This window comes from Tamandua tetradactyla, chromosome 16 (assembly GCF_023851605.1).
Source record: "Tamandua tetradactyla isolate mTamTet1 chromosome 16, mTamTet1.pri, whole genome shotgun sequence".
NCBI lineage: Eukaryota > Metazoa > Chordata > Mammalia > Pilosa > Myrmecophagidae > Tamandua > Tamandua tetradactyla.
Window position 1 is genome coordinate 22,225,999 of NC_135342.1, and position 19,126 is coordinate 22,245,124.

Sequence of the window (19,126 nt, forward strand, 5' to 3'; positions counted from 1 at the left end):
CTAGTCTGGGCTGGCACACCCTGAGTCGCTCTGGGATCGTGGTGGACTCTGTCCTTCTGTAGTGACTGCCTTGGGTCTGGGGTCTAGTTTCATCTCAGGTCAGGCTTCTTTGTGAGAAGAGGAAGGTCACGCGTGCCGACCCCGTTCCTCCTGGGAGATGGGAAGTGACCACAGGTTAAGGTTATTGGGGGGGCGAGGTATGTGTGTCAATTTTCAGGGAACGAATCAGTTCCCGTTTCTCACTCAAGGGAAAGTACCTAGGTGCCTGGAGCATAAATAGAGCCACCCTGGCAGAGGGACGTTTTAGCTGAGGCCGCAGCATGAGTGGCGGTTGTCAGGGAAGTGGGGAGGAGGGCAGGAGGCAGCAGGGGAAACCACAGAGGGAACAGAAGCCTGGCTGGGGAGGAGCCCATGGGGTCCGGTGTGGGTGCAGCCTGCGGAGCAAGGACGGCTGTGGGCTGGGGTGAGCTGGGGAGGGTCGGGCCCTATAGGGCTGTGGACGACACCAAGGGAGGGTGGTCTCCTCCCGGGAGGCTCCGGGCTGCAGGGAGCTCTGCCGTCCCCCCCCCCCCCCGATGGACAAAGGGGACAAAGTCACCTGCTGTGCGCTCCCATGGGTTTTTACTCAACGCCGATGCTCAGACGCAGGTCAGGAGCCATATACAATGTGAGCCCTGTCGTCTGAGAGAGCCAGTCTCTGATGCTTCGAGGGCTCTCACCTCCGAATGAGATGACCCCTACTCAGATTTCTAGGAACTTAGGTCACTGCGTTTCATCCCTAGTCCTTTATACTGTGATCCTCCTTGGGCGACTGTGAGGTCTGGCCCCAGCGCTGGGCCGGGTGGGTCTGTGAGTAGAAGAGGGAGGAGCAGGGGAACCAGGCAGGTCAGGAGGGGCCAGTCTGTGTCAGGGGAGCAGGGCAAGGGAAAAGCCAATTCACTCCCATAATAGGGCCTGGGGCCAGAACAGGGGTCCAGACAGCACCTCACACCTCTCCATGTCCCTGCTCCAGGTAAGGCGGGAGCTCCTTTCCCTTCTGGTCACCAGTTTCCGGGGCTCATCCACGCCCTGTGCCATGGCTGAGCTCTCAGGTGCTCAGTCCCCAGCGGATCAGGGCTGTGGTTGGCACTCTCTGTCCGTATCAGTGTCCTTTGATTGTTGAGTTGGCATCACAAGCCAGGCTGAATTCCTCTCCCCCATTTCTTGGTTTCCCGTCTTGCACCCCCTTCTCCTTGATTTGTCGCCAGGATGGTGGCCACCGAAGGGAGTTGCCTTTCAGGGGAGCCCGGTTCACCGGGGAGTCCTGCTCCTGGAGTCGGGAGAGGCACCTGTGAACTACAGGGACCCAGCTCCCCCTCGTCCATCACTCCTCCTGCTCTAAGTGTCTCCCTGTAGCTGGTTTCCTTGAGTTTTCCCGGAGCCTAGTAAAGTCCTTATTGGAAAGCTCAGACTGGTTAGAATGTGGTGTGTGACCTTTGGCAGGTCCTGTGTCCTCACACAGAGTGTCCTCAGCCCCTGTCCTAGCCCCTGCCACCAGACTGAACAATACGCACAGGAAGGTGAGTATCCTGGAGGTGGTACTGAGGCTGAGGCCTCCCCAGCCCCTCACCTCCTCCTTGGGGGTTCTGCATGCTCTGTCCTCGGGGGATCTCATTCTAGTATTTGTCTTGAGATGGAATTCACATAACATCCACTTAACCATTCTAAATGCAGAGACTTGGCTTTCAGTGTGTTCCTGATGCCGTGAAACCACCACCTCTCTAGTTTCTGAATTTTTTCATCGCTGTAGAAAAGCACCCTGTACCCATTTAAGTACTCACTTCCCATCAACCCCCTCGTCCACCTTCTGGCAAACACTTATCTGCTTTCTGTCCCTTTGGTCTTGCATATTCTGGACGCTTCATATAAAATAAAACAACATGAGGCCTTTCGTGCCTGGCTTCTTTCACTCAGCGTAATGTTTCTGAGGCTCAGCCACGAGCTAGCTTGCATCAATCCTTCATTCCTTTTATGGCTCCAAGGCCAGGACCCAGCTGCACTTGTGAGGGATGTGGTGGTTTCCTCATGCATGTCCGTTTGTCCAAGGGTAGGAGAATCCTGATCCCTTTGCAGTGGAAAGACCTTGGGGCCCTCACCGAGATGGTCAGACTCTTTCCCTCAGGAAGGACTCAACACGGGCTCTGGGCTGTGCCCCTAGGCTCACTGCTGGCCGCTCAGCAGTTGCATTTGTTCTCATGTGTCTGCAGTTTCCTGGTTAGTTTTGTCTCACTAAATTCTTGGGTGTCTCTGCCCAGAAGGTCCTGTGAAATCTGTTTGTGGTGGTCATGAGGCCTCTCTGGCCAGGGTGGCTGTGTTTTGGCTGATGGCTCTTCTTTCTTTTGGGGTCATGCCCAGGTTGCTTTCCAGGGCATTCTCTGGTGATGTCTCTCCAGCCCCCTAGTTGGTCCTCAGACACCCCCTTTGCTCCTTCTTCCTACTCCTGGGGGGTCAATGTCATCTGACTCTCTTCCTTCCCTGTTTTCATTTTGTGCATCTCTCCACGTGGCTGAACCTCTGGCTGGCCTCCCCTCATTCTTCAGTCTCAGAGTGCAGAGGTCATGGGAGCTGGAAACACTGAAGGACAGGGTGGAGGTGCAGGCCGAGCAGCCCTGGGGTGATGCATTTGTGTGCTCTGGGTTCCCCAGCATCACACCCGCTCCAGGCTGGTGATCACAGTGCAGAGATTCCTTCTCTGTCCATTGGCTACTTGTAGGAGGAACCCAAGGGCAGGCTATGGGCACCCTCCTAGGTCCCTAGTGTCCCTCGTGCTCTGGGGGCATCTGAGCACCCCCCATGCTGGCCCAGGCCTCTTCACTATTACAGTTTTTCTTTTTTTTTTCGCATGTGCAGGCACCGGAAATTGAACTCAGGTCTCCAGCATGGCAGGTGAGAACTCTGCCACTGAGCCACCATGGCCTGCCCTTCAACCGTTTTCTTTCTTTTTTTTTTTTTTTGCTATTACAGTTTTTCCCTCTTGACCAGAGCTGGGCTTGAATCGCCTTCCACTCCCCTGTCCCCCAGGGTGGAGAGTGAAGGGCTTGAGATGTGCTGAGCATAATATCTTTCTTCTGGGACAAGGGTCTCAAGAGACCCTCTGGGAGAAAAAGGTCTCCTTGAGTAACCAGAGAAGGGAATTTGGGGGAGGGGGTCTACTTTATTCAGATCTATTTGAGGAATCAGCTGAGGGTCACATTCCTAAAATGCCTACCCAGAACAGGGGTGCAGTCAGAACTGAGTTCTCACCCACCTGGCTGTGAGTTGTCTCTCTGCTCCCCAGGTCTCCAGCAGGGACTGTCCTCCTTGAGCTCACAGGGTCTCCTTTGGCCTCCACATGGAATGTCTATGGTTCCACTTGCTCCTTTTCCAGGTCTGAGACTCGCCTCTGGCCCTGGGTCCTAAGGTGCCATCCTGGGACGAATGGAGTGAGGGGAACCGGAAAGCATCTTCACCTTGGGTAGGTCTCCAAGATGTGTATCTCCAAGATATACTATGCCTGGTGTCGGTGATTTTAGTAACAAAAAGGAAAGGACTCAGAGTCCCTGTGTCTCCGTCTCAGAATGTGTTCTATCTTCTCTCAGGCCCTGAAGCCCCTCTCCCCTCCTTGGGGCTGCTCTTGGCTGGGGCCTGGCTGTGGTCAGGCAGGTCCCTGATTGCAGGCCCCTCCCCCTCCTGCTGGCCACCCTCTTTCCTCTAAGAGCCAGTTTTTCCTGAAAAGCAGAGTCAGGTGTTTGGGGAAGGTGCAGACTCCCGGTTGTTTCTTGGTCCTGAGTGCCCAGATTGTTCAAATCCCAGTACTCCCTCACGTGTGGGTGTGGCTGCCCTGGGCTATGCACTTCCCCCTTGTTTCTGGGGAACACTTGCCCTTGGGACCCTGACACCTGCTGTGAGCAAGCCCAGGCCACGTGGTGGCTTATGTCATTTCCTGATCCGCGATCCCAAATGATTCCAGCCCGCCAGTCCTCAAGTCTGGGTGTTTAATATAAATGGAATCATACAATATGTGGCTTGCGTCTTTCACTTTGTGACCTTTTCTTTCACATAGCTTAATTTTTCAAGGTTCATCCATGCTGTGGCCTCTATCTGTGCTTCATTTCTTTTTCTTGCCAAATAATACTGCAATGTATGGATAACAGTATTGATCCATTCATCAATTGATGAACATTTGGTTGTTTCCACTTTGGGATTTTATGAATAATGTTGCTATTAGCAATTTGGAGTCATTTGGGAACTGTCATTTCAGGTCATTTGCCCTTTTTTTTTTAAACATAACAACATACAAACGCGAACATTCTTACCATATGATCATTCCATTCTTGGTATATAATCAAAAACTCACGATATCATTACTGTGATCATTTCTGAGAATATTTGCATTAATTCAGAAAAAGAAATAAAAAGAAAAAAACTCATACATACTATACCTCTTATCCCTCCTTCACATTGACAGCTAATATATGAAATATATTCCATCTACCCAATATATTTTAGCTTTTGTTTCCCCTATTTTTTCCTATACCCCTGGGTAGGATTCAGGTGTCAACTTGGCCAGGTGAAGGTGCCTAGTTGTATTGCTGTGGACATGAGCCAATGGCATGTGAACCTCATCTGTTGCGGATTACATCTGCAGTCAGCTAGGAGGCGTGCCTGCTGCAATGAATGATGTTTGATTTAATTGGCTGGTGCTTACATGAGAGAGCTCAACGTAGCACAGCCCAAGCAGCTCAGCATACCTCATCTCAGCACTCACAGCTCAGCCCAGGCCTTTGGAACTACAGAAGGGAATCACCCCGGGGGAAAGTTGTTGGAACCCAGAGACCCGGAGAGAAGGCCAGCAGAGATCGCCCTGTGCCTTCCCACATAAGAAAGAAACTCAGTTGAAAGTTAGCTACCTTTCCTCTGAAGAACTATATGTTAACAAAATAAATCCCCTTTTATTGAAAGCCAATCCAACTCTGCTGTGTTGCATTCCGGTAGCTAGCAAACTAGAACAACCCCTTATCACTCCCTTTCATTCATCACTAGCATTTCAATCTAACAAATCTATTTTAATATTTGTTCCCCCATTCATTTTTTAAAATCTATTAATTAAAAAAATTTAACAAACCAAATAAAACATTAATATATATAATCAGTAATTCACAATATCATCACTTAGTTGCATATTCATCATTTCTTAGAACATTTGCATCAATTCAGAAAAAGAAATAAAAAGACAATAGAAAAAGAAATAAAATGAAAACAGAAAAGAAAAAAGAGATACCTAACATACCCCTTACCCCTCGCTTTCATTGATCACTAGCATTTCAAATTAAATTTATTTTAGCATTTGTTCCCCCTATTATTTATTTTTATTCCATATGTTCTACTAGTTTGTTGACAAGGTAGATAAAAGGAGCATCAGACACAGGTTTTCAAAATCACACAGTTACATTGTGAAAGCTATATCATTATTCAGTCATCCTCAAGAAACATGGCTACTGGAACACAGCTGCACATTTTCAGGCAGTTCCCTCCAGCCTCTCCATTACATCTTGAATAATGAGGTGATATCTACTCAACGCGTAAGAATAACCTCCAGGATAACCTCTTGACTCTGTTTGGAATCTCTCAGCCATTGACACTTTGTCTCATTTCATTCTTCCCCCTTTTGGTCAAGAAGGTTTTCTCAATCCCTTGATGCTAAGTCTCAGCTCATTCCAGGGTTTTTCTCAATCCCTTGATTCTGAGTCCCAGCTCATTCCAGGATCTCTGTCCCACGCCCCAGGAAGGTCCACACCCCTGGGAGTCATGTCCCACATAGACAGGGGGAGGATGGTGAGATTGCTTGTTGTGTTGGCTGGAGAGAAAGGCCACATCTGAGCAACAAAAGAGGTTCTCTTGGGGGTGACTCTTAGGCCTAAATTTTAAGTAGACTTGACCTATCCTTTGTGGGGTTAAGTTTCATATGAACAAACCCCAAGACTGGGGGCTCAGCCTATAGCTTTGGTTGTCCACACTGCTTGTGAGAATATCAAGAAATTCAACGGGAAGTTGAATTTCTCTCCGTTCTCACCATTCCCCGAAGGGGGCTTTGCAAATACTTTTCCACTCACTGATCGAATCACTCTGGGATTCATCAGGGCATCACTCTGGACAAACCAGCAAAATCTCATGTCCTACCTGAGATTCCAAGTACTTAAGATGTTCAATCAAATTATCTACATAAGTTGTATTAGGAAATGCACTAGTCAAAATGTAAATTTTGTACCAAATAAACATTTTTTGCTTTAAGGTGACATTTTAAAATATTAATTACCATCTATTTTCAGCACCCTGCAATAATGACTTTCCTTTGTTCTTCCTCATGCAAAGACATTTTTAAAATTTGTACATTTAGTCACTTCTTATACACTCTAGGCATTTCTAGATTATAGCATCTCAATCTTTAACATCTATCTTTCTTTCTGATTTCATTTATGCTCCCAGCCCTCCTCCTTCTATCATTCTCACATTCAGCTTTATTCAGTGTTTTAACATAATTATATTACAGTTATGTAGTATTGTGCTGTCCATTTCTGAGGGTTTTTTTTAAACTTTTTTTTTTATTAATTAAAAAAAATTAACAAGCAAAACATTTAGATATCATTCCATTCTACATATACAATCAGTAATTCTTAATATCATCACATAGTTGCATATTCATCATTTCTTAGTATATTTGCATTGATTTAGAAAAAGAAATAAAAAGACAACAGAAAAAGAAATAAAATGATAATAGAGAAAAAAACTATACATACCATACCCCTTACCCCTCGCTTTCATTTACCACTAGCATTTCAAACTGAATTTATTTTAACATTTGTTCCCCCTATTATTTATTTTTATTCCATATGTTCTACTCTTCTGTTGATATAGTAGCTAAAAGGAGCATCAGACATAAGGTTTTCACATTCACAGAGTCTCATTGTGAAAGCTATATCATTGTTCAATCATCTTCGAGAAACATGGCTACTGGAACACAGCTCTACATTTTCAGGCAGTTCCCTCCAGCCTCTCCACTACATCTTGAACAACAAGGTGATATCTATTTAATGCGTAAGAATAACCTTCAGGATAACCTCTCGATTCTGTTTGGAATCTCTCAGCCATTGACACTTTGTCTCATTTTACTCTTTCCCCTTTTGGTCGAGAAGGTTCTCTTAATTCCTTGATGTTAATTCTCAGCTCATTCTAGGGTTTTTCTCAGTCCCTTGATGCTGAGTCTCAGCTCATTCCAGGATCTTTGTCCCACGTTGCCAGGAAGGTCCACACCCCTGGGAGTCATGTCCCACGCAGAGAGGGGGAGGGTGGTGAAACTGCTCTTTATATTGTCTGGAGAGAGAGGCCACATCTGAGCAACAAAAGAGGCTCTCTTGGGGGTGACTCTTAGGCCTAAATTTTAAGTAGACTTGACCTATCCTTTGTGGGGTTAAGTTTCATGTGAACAAACCCCAAGACTGGGGGCTCAGCCTATAGCTTTGGTTGTCCACACTGCTTGTGAGAATATCACAAATTCAACTTGGGGAAGTTGAATTTCTCCCCGTTCTCACCATTCCCCGAAGGGGACTTTGCAAATACTTTTCCACTCACTGATCAAATCACTCTGGGATTCGTCGGGGCATCACTCTGGACAAACCAACAAAATCTCATGTCCTACCTGAGATTCCAAGTACTTATGACATTCAATCAAATTATCTACATGAGTTATATTAGAAAATGCTCTAGTCAAAATATAAATTTTGTAACAAACATTTTTTGCTTTAGTCTCACACATAAGGTGACATTTTAAAGTATTAATTATCATCTATTTTCAGCACCCTGCAGTAATGGCATTCCTTTATTCTTCCTCATGCCAAAACATTTTTAAAATTTGTACCTTGTTCATTTCACTATTATTATACACTCTAGGCATTCCTAGATTATACCATCTCGATCTTTAACATCTATCTTTCTTTCTGATTTCATTTGTGTCCCCAGCCCTCCTCCCTGTATCATTCTCACATGCAACTTCGTTCAGTGTTTTAACATAATTACATTACAATTAGGTAGTATTGTGCTGTCCATTTCTGAGTTTTTGTATTCAGTCCTGTTGCACAGTCTGTATCCCTTCAGCTCCAATTACCCAATATCTTACCCTATTTCTATCTCCTGATGGTCTCTGTTACCAACAAAATATTACCCCTATTCATTTTTAATCCACATGTTTTATTCATCTGTTCACACCATACACAGCTGGAACACAGCTCTACATTTTCAGGCACTTCCTTCCATCCTCTCCCAATATACCTTTTTTTAAAAAAAATTTTTGAACTAACAACATACTAATACGAACATTCTTGCCATATGATCGTTCCATTCTTGGTATATAATCAACAACTCGCAGTATCATCAAATAGCTGTATATTCATCACCATGGTCATTTCTTAGAACATTTGCATCAATTCAGAAAAATAACAAGAAAAAAGAAAAAAACTCATACATACCATACCTCTTATCCCTCCCTCTCACTAATTGCTAGTATCTCCATCTCCCTATATATTTAAGCCTTTGTTTCCCCAATTTTTTGCTATACCCCTTATCACTCCCTTTCATTGATTACTAATATTTCAATCTACTAAATTTATTTTAACATTTGTTCCCCCTATTATTTATTCATTTTTAATCCATGTGTTTTTCTCATCTGTCCATACCATAGATAAAAGGAGCATCAGACACAAGGTTTTCACAATCACACAGTCACATTGTAAAAGCTATATCATTATACAATCATCTTCAAGAAACATGGCTACTGGAACACAGCTCTACATTTTCAGGCACTTCCCTCTAGCCTCTCCAATATACCTTAACTAAAAAGGTTATATCTATATAACGTATTTCTATAGCTATATCACGTGCTGGACTCTGAAATCTCTCAGCCACTGACACTTTATTTTGTCTCATTTCTCTCTTCCCCCTTTTGGTCAAGGAGATTTTCTCAATCCCTTGACGCTGGGTCCCAGCTCATTCTAGGATTTCTATCCCACATTGCCCGAAAGGTGTTTGCCCCTAGGAGTCATTTCCCACATAGAGAGGGTTTGCCCATTTTTAACTGGGTTATTTATTTTTTATGATTGAGTTGTTTTATTTCTTTATATATATCAGATACAAGTTCATAATCAGATATATGACATGAAAAGCTTTATCCCTTTCAGTGGGTTGACTTTTCACTCTCTTGTTGGTGTCCTTTGAAGCACAAACATTTTTAATCTTGATGATATACACTTTGTTTTTTCCTTTTGTTGCTTGCTTTTTTGGTGCAATATATAAGAATCCATTGCCTAATCCAAGGTCGTGAAGATTTGCACCTATGCTTCCTTCTAAGAGTTTTATAGTTGTAGCTCTTTGGTCCATTTTGAGTTGATTTTTTTATTATTATTAATTAAAAAAAAATTAACTAACACAACGTTTAGAAATCATTCCATTCTACATATGCAATCAGTAATTCTTAATATCATCACATAGATGTATGATCATCATTTCTTAGTACATTTGCATTGATTTAGGAAAAGAACTAGCAAAACAACAGAAAAAGATATAGAATGATAATATAGAGAAAAAATAAAAATAATAATAAAAATAAAAAATAGAAAAAAAATATAAAAAAGAAAAAACAAAAAACACAAACAAACAAACAAACAAAAGCTATAGCTCAGATGCAGCTTCACTCAGTGTTTTAACATAATTACATTTCAATTAGGTAATATTGTGCTGTCCATTTTTGAGTTTTTGTATCTAGTCCTGTTGCACAGTGTGTATCCCTTCAGCTCCAATTACACATTATCTTACCCTGTTTCTAACTCCTGCTGGACTCTGTTACCAATGACATATTTCAAGTTTATTCTCGAATGTCCGTTCACATCAGTGGGACCATACAGTATTTGTCCTTTAGTTTTTGGCTGGACTCACTCAGCATAATATTCTCTAGGTCCATCCATGTTATTACATGCTTCATAAGTTTATCTTGTCTTAAAGCTGCATAATATTCCATCGTATATATATACCACAGTTTGTTTAGCCATTCTTCTGTTGATGGACATTTTGGCTGTTTCCATCTCTTTGCAATTGTAAATAACGCTGCTATAAACATTGGTGTGCAAATGTCCGTTTGTGTCTTTGCCCTTAAGTCCTTTGAGTAGATACCTAGCAATGGTATTGCTGGGTCGTATGGCAATTCTATATTCAGCTTTTTGAGGAACCACCAAACTGCCTTCCACAGTGGTTGCACCATTTGACATTCCCACCAACAGTGAATAAGTGTGCCTCTTTCTCCGCATTCTCTCCAGCACTTGTCATTTTCTGTTTTGTTGATAATGGCCATTCTGGTGGGTGTGAGATGATATCTCATTGTGGTTTTGATTTGCATTTTTGAGTTGATTTTTGAATATGGTGTGTCCAGATTCCTTCTTTTATATGTGGATATCCATATAAAAGTTATCCCAGAAACATTTGTTTAAGAGAGTATTCTTATCCCTCTGAATTGTCTTGGCACCTTTGTTGAGGATCCGTTGACTGTAAATGTGAAGATTTATTTCTGGACTCTCAATTATATCCCATCGAGTTGTCTATGTCTATGTCAGTACCACACTCTCTTGATTGCCGTAGCTGTGTGGTAGATTTTGTGGACTCCCCGGACCTCGGGCTTCCTCCAGCCCACCGCAGCCGCCCTGGTGCAGCCTGGTTACCCAGGAGGACAGCCACCTGCTGGCCTGCTTGTCCCCTAAGAGTCAGGGTCTTCCAGGCACCTCTGTTGACTCAAAGCCGAGGTGCCACATCCTGCTGATGCAGGGTTCTCCCCCACAATGTCACTGACCCCACCGGCCATCTAACCCTCGATGTACTAGATGACAGGTGTGTCCGGATCCCAGACTCCTTGCCTTTCCCTCCATACTATTCTCCACACTTGCCTTTCCCTCCACACTGCTCTTCCTCAGTGGAGCTCGCTACCGAGCAAATGATATTGTTTGGAGTGATGAGAACACCACTTCCCACTCTCCTGCTTCCACAGCCCCTCCTGAATCTTCTGTTCTTCTTGTATTGAGTCACACGTTGGAATCCCGGTGACTGGGAATGGCAGGCTCACTTGGTGTCCCCGTCCCACTGCAGCACCCCCCGGGCACACTTTGGATTTACTGACTCCAGTCAGACCCTGGGCTTGTCTCTGCTGCAGGAATGGAAGCCCCTGGGCATGAAATGGCCACAGGGCTCTGGCATGACCAGGGAACTAGCTGCCCGGCAAGAGTAGGGTTGGGGTCGGTGCCCTCAGGTAGGATATCAGCCCCCAGAAGTTCCTGCGGTGTGGGGGCACTGCCGGATGTGAAGTGCACCTATCCCCCCCGTCTCTCACGCACACACACACCTTGAAGATAGAGAATCTCAAACTTCAGTTCTTCCACTGCTAGGTACATGAATTTGGCTCTGGGGAGAGGGGCCTAGGAGCTGACTCTACATTTGTACTTGAAATTAAAGGAAGAAAGAATAATTTCTACTGGGGCTATTGATTTTATATACTATTGATAGTATTTTGTTTTCACTGTAACAACGAACATAATATACTTGAATGTTCTTCTAAGGCAAAAAAATAAATGAATTAGCTTTATCAGTAATGTGGTCCATGTTTTCTTCTAGAATTGTTGTAAATGCCACCTTTTCAATTTAGCTCTGCAGGAGATGGTGAACACCATCCATGGTTTATATTTGAGCCCAGCCAATTTTAATTTTATTTGGAATTTATTATGGTATTAAACTGTCACACATTCATATACTGGTGGTCTTCTCTCTGAACACTAATGCAGTTTCTCTTTTTCCGTGTCTACTGGTAATCCCTGTATACAGAATAGAATCATATTTTCTGCCAATAGTTGAAATGCATCTGACTCCAAAAAAATTTTTAAAACCACACAACTGTCTTGAAAAGGCTGCTAAGTAACTGATCATATGTGCAAATGTGGAGGTATGTTCAAGGTGATGGGAAAAAGAAAAAAAACAGTTTAGAGAACTTGGCCCTTGAAATGAACTCCTTGTGGAACCTGTGGGGCGTGTCCCAGGTTGAGGTGGGTCTAAGGCCGCAGTAGACACCAGTAATATCTGTCATACCGTGAGTGGGCATGAGAGTCTGCCAGAGTGAAGGACGGTGAATGGGGAGGGCGCTGAAAAGGATGCCCAGCCTGCTTAATGTACTGAGGAAGCATCCAGGGCTTCTGCCCTTCAGACAAGGGTCAAGTTTTGGGGGACAAGGGCTGCTGTCAGCCACTGTGCTGGGTATTTGACCCCACCAGTCCTGTCACTGATGAATTCCATTTTTTAGGGTAGATCTTTAGTTAAAGAATGAACCCAAGGAACCCTGTGCTATAGATTTCTTCTTAAAAAGACATTTCTTCCTGATGATAGAAATGACTTTTCATTCAAAGCTAAGATGCTTGTAAGATACCTTAAGATACCTTTTAAGGTATGATTTTCTTATCATGTATTATTTTTCCTAACATCTTCAGAATTTCTCATGTTCTGCTTTGCAATATAATGCAGTGGGTGACACTGAGAAAACACTTCCTCTAGTTAGCCATAGGTCGCCATAAGTTAATCACCTCTAGATATGCCTTCTAAACTTAAAGCAAATTGTTAAGTCACTTTAATAGATATTGAAGCTTTTTTTTCTCCCAATCACATGCCTAGATGTAAAGGATCAGTGACAATACCTGGATTTGATTGTCACAATTGGGAGGGGCAGAGCAGTGCTGTTGGCATCTGGTAGAGGCCAGGGTCAGTGTCAATCATCCGGAGGCCCCCCCATATCCAAGAATTAACAGTCCAAAGTGTGATTGTGAGTAGACGGAGAAAGACGCTTCTCTAGTTTCCGCCTGGAACACTCCTTCTTGTGCCTACTCTTTCCCATCTCCCTGGCCACTCTTCCCGCCTCCTGTCCCTCTCCTCTTGCATTTCTCTGTTCCAATCCACCTAAACCTGCACTTCGTCCAGGGTCAGCTCTAATCTCTCAACTCTCCCGCCCCTTCTTCTAGCATGAAAAAGCCACTGGGAGGCACTCGTGCTCCTATTTGAACTCATGTTGAGCCTTCCATCTCTCTAGACCAGTGCCAGAGGGTGCTTTACTGCCACAAACCCCAGCCTCAAATGCTCTTGATTTACCCAGGCTGTGAAGCTCCTGGGGCAGACATCGAGGACTCCATAGGGGAACCTCACACTGGAGGATTGTGGTGCTATGGATTGGTGACCAGAACCAACCCCAGAGCCCGAGCCGTTTGGGGAGGAGAGCAGAGTTGGTTCAGTCAACCGTGGGAGACACGGACTGGACACTCAGAACCCTGACACCTCTGTCCCCGCGTGGACGCTGGGGAAATGGCTGAGAGCCTGTGGCCCTAAAAGATCTGCTATCAGGATCTGTGCAGGGGGCCTGGTGGGGCTGCTGTGGAACCTGCTAGACTGAGCTTTCCATTGTTGGAGACGGGATGTCGGGGTATTTCAAAGAGCCCCCAGATCAGAACCCAGGCTTTGTGGATCTGCTCGATAGTGAATAGATCCACTAGTTTATTAGTTTCTTCCTTTTGAGATTATTATCTCATGTCTTCTACTCCTTTTAATTTTTTCTGGTTTTTTTTCTCTAACTTCTTAAGTTGCATAATCAGTTCATTTTAATCAATCTTTTCTGGTATAAACGTTTAGAGCTATGAATTCCCAGGAAATATTACTTTGGCTGCATGCCCCAGCTTTTGGTATAAGTGCATTTATTTTAAATTATATACTGGTTTTAAAATTTTTTTTCAGTATGATGTCTTGTTTGGCCTCTCTATATTTTTCTAAAGAATAATTTTGCATGTATTAAATGGTTTAGAGAATATTTATTGTTAAGTTCTTCCTACGTTGTATGCTTTTTTTGTGTGAAAAATAACACATATACAAAAAAGCTATACATTTCAAAGCACAGCACCACAATTAGTTGTAGAACATATTTCAGACTTTGACATGAGTTACAATTTCACAATTTTAGGTTTTTACTTCTAGTTACTCTAAAATACTGTAGACTAAAAGATATATCAGTTTAATGATTCAGCATTCATATTCATTTGTTAAGTCCTATCTTCTATGTATAACTCCACCATCACCTTTGATCTTTAGCAGTGTTTGGGCTATGGCAATTCTAAATTTTTGATATTGGGGGTCTGTCACTAATATGGGGTAAGGAGATGGAACTATATGACGTTCTGGAGAGGCTGGGCTAAGTTTCAGGACTTATCTGGACCAGGGACCCATCTGGAGGTTGTAGGTTTCTTGAAAGTTACTGTAGTGCCTGGAACCCTTGTGGAATTTTATATATTGCCCTAGGTGTTCTTTAAGATTGGCTTTGTTTGGCCTCTACATTTTAAATCGTCAATTATCTGCTTTTTCATTTACTGTTTATTGATTACTAACTTGATTCCACTGTCTACAAAGTAAGTGATTGGATGAAATGGTTTCACTGTGATTTGTTTACTAAGGAATAACAGTCCATTTCTTAAATGTTCCACGTGTTTAAAGATAGTATCTAATATGCAGTATTTTGGCTGCAGTATTCTATTATTGTCTGTTTATTCAAGCCTATTGATTGTGTGGTTCAAATCATCTTTATTCTTATAGAGGGTTTATGTGTTTGCTGGAGTACTGTGCTGGTTTGAAAGGATGTATGTACCCTAGAAAAGCCATGTTTTAATCCTAATCCCATTTTGTAAAGGCAGCCATTTCTTCTAATCCCTATTTAGTACTGTATGTTCGAAACTGTAATTAGATCATCTCCCTGGAGATGTGATTTAGTCAAGAGTTGTTGTTAAACTGGATTAAGTGATAACATGTCTTCACCCATTTGGGTGGGTCTTGAGAAGTTTCTGGAGTCCTATAAAAGAGGAAACATTTTGGAGAATGACATAACCACGAGAAGCAGAGTTCACCAGCCAGCAACCTTTGGAGATGAAGAAGGAAAATGCCTCCCAGGGAGCCTCATGAAACAGGAAGCCAGGAGGAGAAGCTAGCAGATGATGCCGTGTTCACCATGTGCCCTTCCAGATGAGAGAGAAGCCCTGTGTTCACCATGTGCCCTTCCACTTGAGAGAGAAAGCCTGAACTTCATAGGCCTTCTTGAACCAAGGTATCTTTCCCTGGATGCCTTTGATTGGACATTTCTATAGACTTGTTTTAACTGGGACAGTTTCTCGGCCTTAGAACTGTAAACTAGCAACTCATTAAATTCCCCTTTTTAAAAACCATTCCATTTCTGGTATATTGCATTCTGGCAGCTAGCAAACTAGAACAAGTACTGAAACACTAGTTAAAAAAAATTATTATAGACAATAAGAGTGATCCATGAGTAACTAGTTACCATCCTGAATAAAACAGCATACTGGCGGGGCCGCGGTGGCTCAGCGGGCAAAGTGCTTGCCTGCTATGCCGGAGGACCTCGGTTCGATTCCCGGCCCCAGCCCATGTAACAAAAATGGAGAAACAGAATACAATAAAACAAGAAAATGTTTAAAAATGTTTCCCTTTCTTCCTTCCTTCCTTCCTTCTATCCTTCCTTCCTTCTCTCTGTCTTTCCTTAAAAAAAAAAAAAAAAAAAAAACAAAAAAAAAAACAGCATACACCAGATATGTTGTAAATGAATAAAAAGTTAAAGGTAAAATTGAAACCACTAAAAAGCCTCAAAATGAAGTGTTTTCTAATTGTAGCCAAAGAAGGAAAAAGTGATATTTGGATATTTTTTAAACCTCCACGTAACAATGTCTATATAAGTAAAGCAAGCAATATCAAAATGCCTGGAATTACCATAAATAAGAGCTAACCTGCTCATATCTAAAGAGCATATAAAATTAATAAGACCACCAATCTAGTAGAAAAATGGGCATCTGCTCACTGCAAAAAAAACAAAACAGAACCAAAAAAATGGCCCTTAGACATACAAAGAAAACTCAGCCTTGCACAAGTGGGAGAAATGGGCATCAATGTCATCCCGGATAGTGAACATATCACGCAATGTGGTGGTTTGAAATGAGCTAAAATCCCCATGATTTAGAACACAGAGTGCGGCTGCACCTGCCGTGGTGAGAACCCTCCCCCTCCCCCCTGCCCCCGTTCTGGGGGCCGCAGAGATTCGTACAAACCCTGTGGAATGCGACCTGTCAATGTCTGTTACAATTAAAGATATATAACGCCTCTGCCTCCCAAACTCCCCTTTGAGGAATTTTTCACACTGACAGTGACAAAAAATGATACCTAATCATGGGTATTCACTGCAGCAATATTTTGATAGAAAAATATAAGAAACAACCTAAATTTTCATCATTTTAATACTACGCAGATTGCATTATATCTATACAATGGAGTATGATGCCACTCTATTAAAAATGAAGAAACATTTAGAAAAAAAGTCATAGGTGATTTTTAAAAACTAATTTAGAGTTAAGTTCATGTATATTTACTCTGATTGTTGTTACATTGTTTGGACTTAGTCCTTCTGTTTCATTTTTTTTATTTTTTATTTTTTTTCTTTTTTGTTTATTTTATTTTTCTTTCTTTTTGTTTTGTTTTATTTGTTTTTTTTCTTTTTCTGTTTCATTTTGACTTTTCAATTTTTTTCAGTTTTCTAGGTTTTTCATAATTAGTTTTAAATTGGTTCAGCTTTGTCTTGCTATTCTCCTCTCTTTCTTTGAATATTATTCACTCCATTTAGTCTTAAAAACATTTTTATAGACTGTAATTATTAATTTTTGGTGTTAAAATTGTGACAGTCAACTCCTACTGTCTGAAATTTGCCAGTTCCATTCTCCCTTTGAGGACACTGATAAAAGCACTCAAGGTAAAATGCGTTTGCTATATAATTCTTTGAAGTAATGAAGTTACTTTTTCACTTTTGCTGAAGTTTGTTAACTCTTGGGTGCCTGGGCAATATTTCTTTTAACTGTGTGCCCAGGCAATGTTAATGTTAACTGAGTTTATGATCTATTTCGCTAATAAAATATACCTTTTTATCAACTTAAAAAAAAATTGTGGCCTTTCTCTGGTGGAATCCCCTTTGGAGTCCTCTCTTTTCGGGACCCTGAAATGTTTTCACAGCTTCATTGCTATCTGACATTTTAAGCCAGTACTGATTTTTCCTCTCCCAAGATACAGGCTCATCTGTGCTTCTATGACCATTGGTTCCTTTTGGTCTGTGATACGATTTGCTTTTCTTCTTCTTTGTAATAGACCCATGGGGTGCGTATTAGATTGTTTTCTGTGAGTAGTGGTAGAGAGCATGACAGTACCACTAGGTCATTTCCCTGATGCAATGAAACAGAAACATATCCATATGATTTTAAGTTTAAATGAATTTTTGAAAATTACCCGTAACAAGAAAACCTTCACTTTTGATGTAACCTGAAGTGTAATCTCCCCCTGGAGCTCAGGGAACAGGATTCTGGGCTCAGGGTGTCCCAAGCTGGGTGATGATGGGATGGTGTGGACTGCAGGGTTCAGAGGCTAATGGTGAGAGGTTTCTTCTGCGTCATAGGCAGAGCCAGTGGCCTGAGTCTTAAGGGCGGGAAGACTCACCATGAGGCTGGAACAGGCTCTCAGCCTCCCAACGCAACACTCTGGGAGCTGCAATCGCTGTGCAGGGTGTTGCAAAGCGTGCACCAATATCCCGCACGTCTGGAGAGTGCAGGGGCCTCAGCTTTCACACGTCAGGGCAGATCCAGGCTGTCCCTGCAATGACATGCTCACTCGCTGCAGTCTTCTCGTGGAGGATAGAAACGGATGACTGCCCTGGCAGCCCTTCTCATCTGCGTCCTCCCTGCTGCAGCACTTGGGAGGGAGCTTGCTGACACTGTCCATGGTAGCTCCACCATGCATTGTGAAGGGTTTCTAAACTTTCACATTTTCTTGTTATTTTTTATTTTTTTTTTTTTGGCATGGTCAGGCACCAGGAATTGAACCTGGGTCTCCGGCATGGCAGGTGAGAACTCTGCCTGCTGAGCCACCGTGGCCCGCCCTTTCCTGTTATTTTTTTTTTTTTTTTTTTTTTTTTATTTATTTTTTTTTTTTTAAAGGAAAGACAGAGAGAAGGAAGGAAGGATAGAAGGAAGGAAGGAAGGAAGAAAGGGAAACATCTTTTAAACATTTTCTTGTTTTATTGTATTTTGTTTTTCCGTTTTTTGTTACATGGGCTGGGGCCGGGAATCGAACCGAGGTCCTCCGGCATAGCAGGCAAGCACTTTGCCCGCTGAGCCACCGCGGCCCGCCCTCCTGTTATTTTTAACAACTGCGTGGAACAAGGAAGAGGGGAAGAGGGCAGAAGGAGGTGTGGCCTGGCCACCATCTCGGTTGCTCAGGAGCATCAAGGCTGCTGAGGACATGGCTGCACACCCAGGTGGCCCACGGGGAGTGTGGAGTGAAGGAAGATGATGAGAACAGCCTCAAGCGCTGACACAGATAATGTAATGGTCCCTGAGATGTCCACATCCTCATACTCAGACCTGTGAATATGTTTCCTTACTTGGCAAAGGAGAATTAAGGTTGCAAATGGAATTAAGGTTGCTAATCGGTTGGATTTAAGATAAGGAGATTATCCTGATCGTGGGCCCAATGTAACCACAAGGGAAAGAGGGAGACTCAGAAAAGGGGACGTGACAACAGATGCAGATGACAGAGAGAACTTTGAAGATGCTCCACTGCTGCCTGAACATAAACAGAGCCAAGAGTCAAGGAATGCTTGAGACACTGGAAAATGCAAGGAAACAGATTCTCCTCCAGTGTCCAGAAAGAACACAGCCCTGCTTCATTCCACTAAATTTCTGGTAATTTGTTACAGCAGCAACAGGAAAGTTATACAAGATGCATCTCCTTGTCCAATCCAACTATGTGTACCTGTCACACGAGGACTCAGAGCCAGACCGTGTGAATCTTTGCCACTGCCTTTTATTGCAGCTCATCTCATGACAGACCACCCTTGGCAAAGGTGGAACAGCCTCACGATCTGGAAGCTGTGCGCTCTAGGAATGAGCAGGCTTGTCTG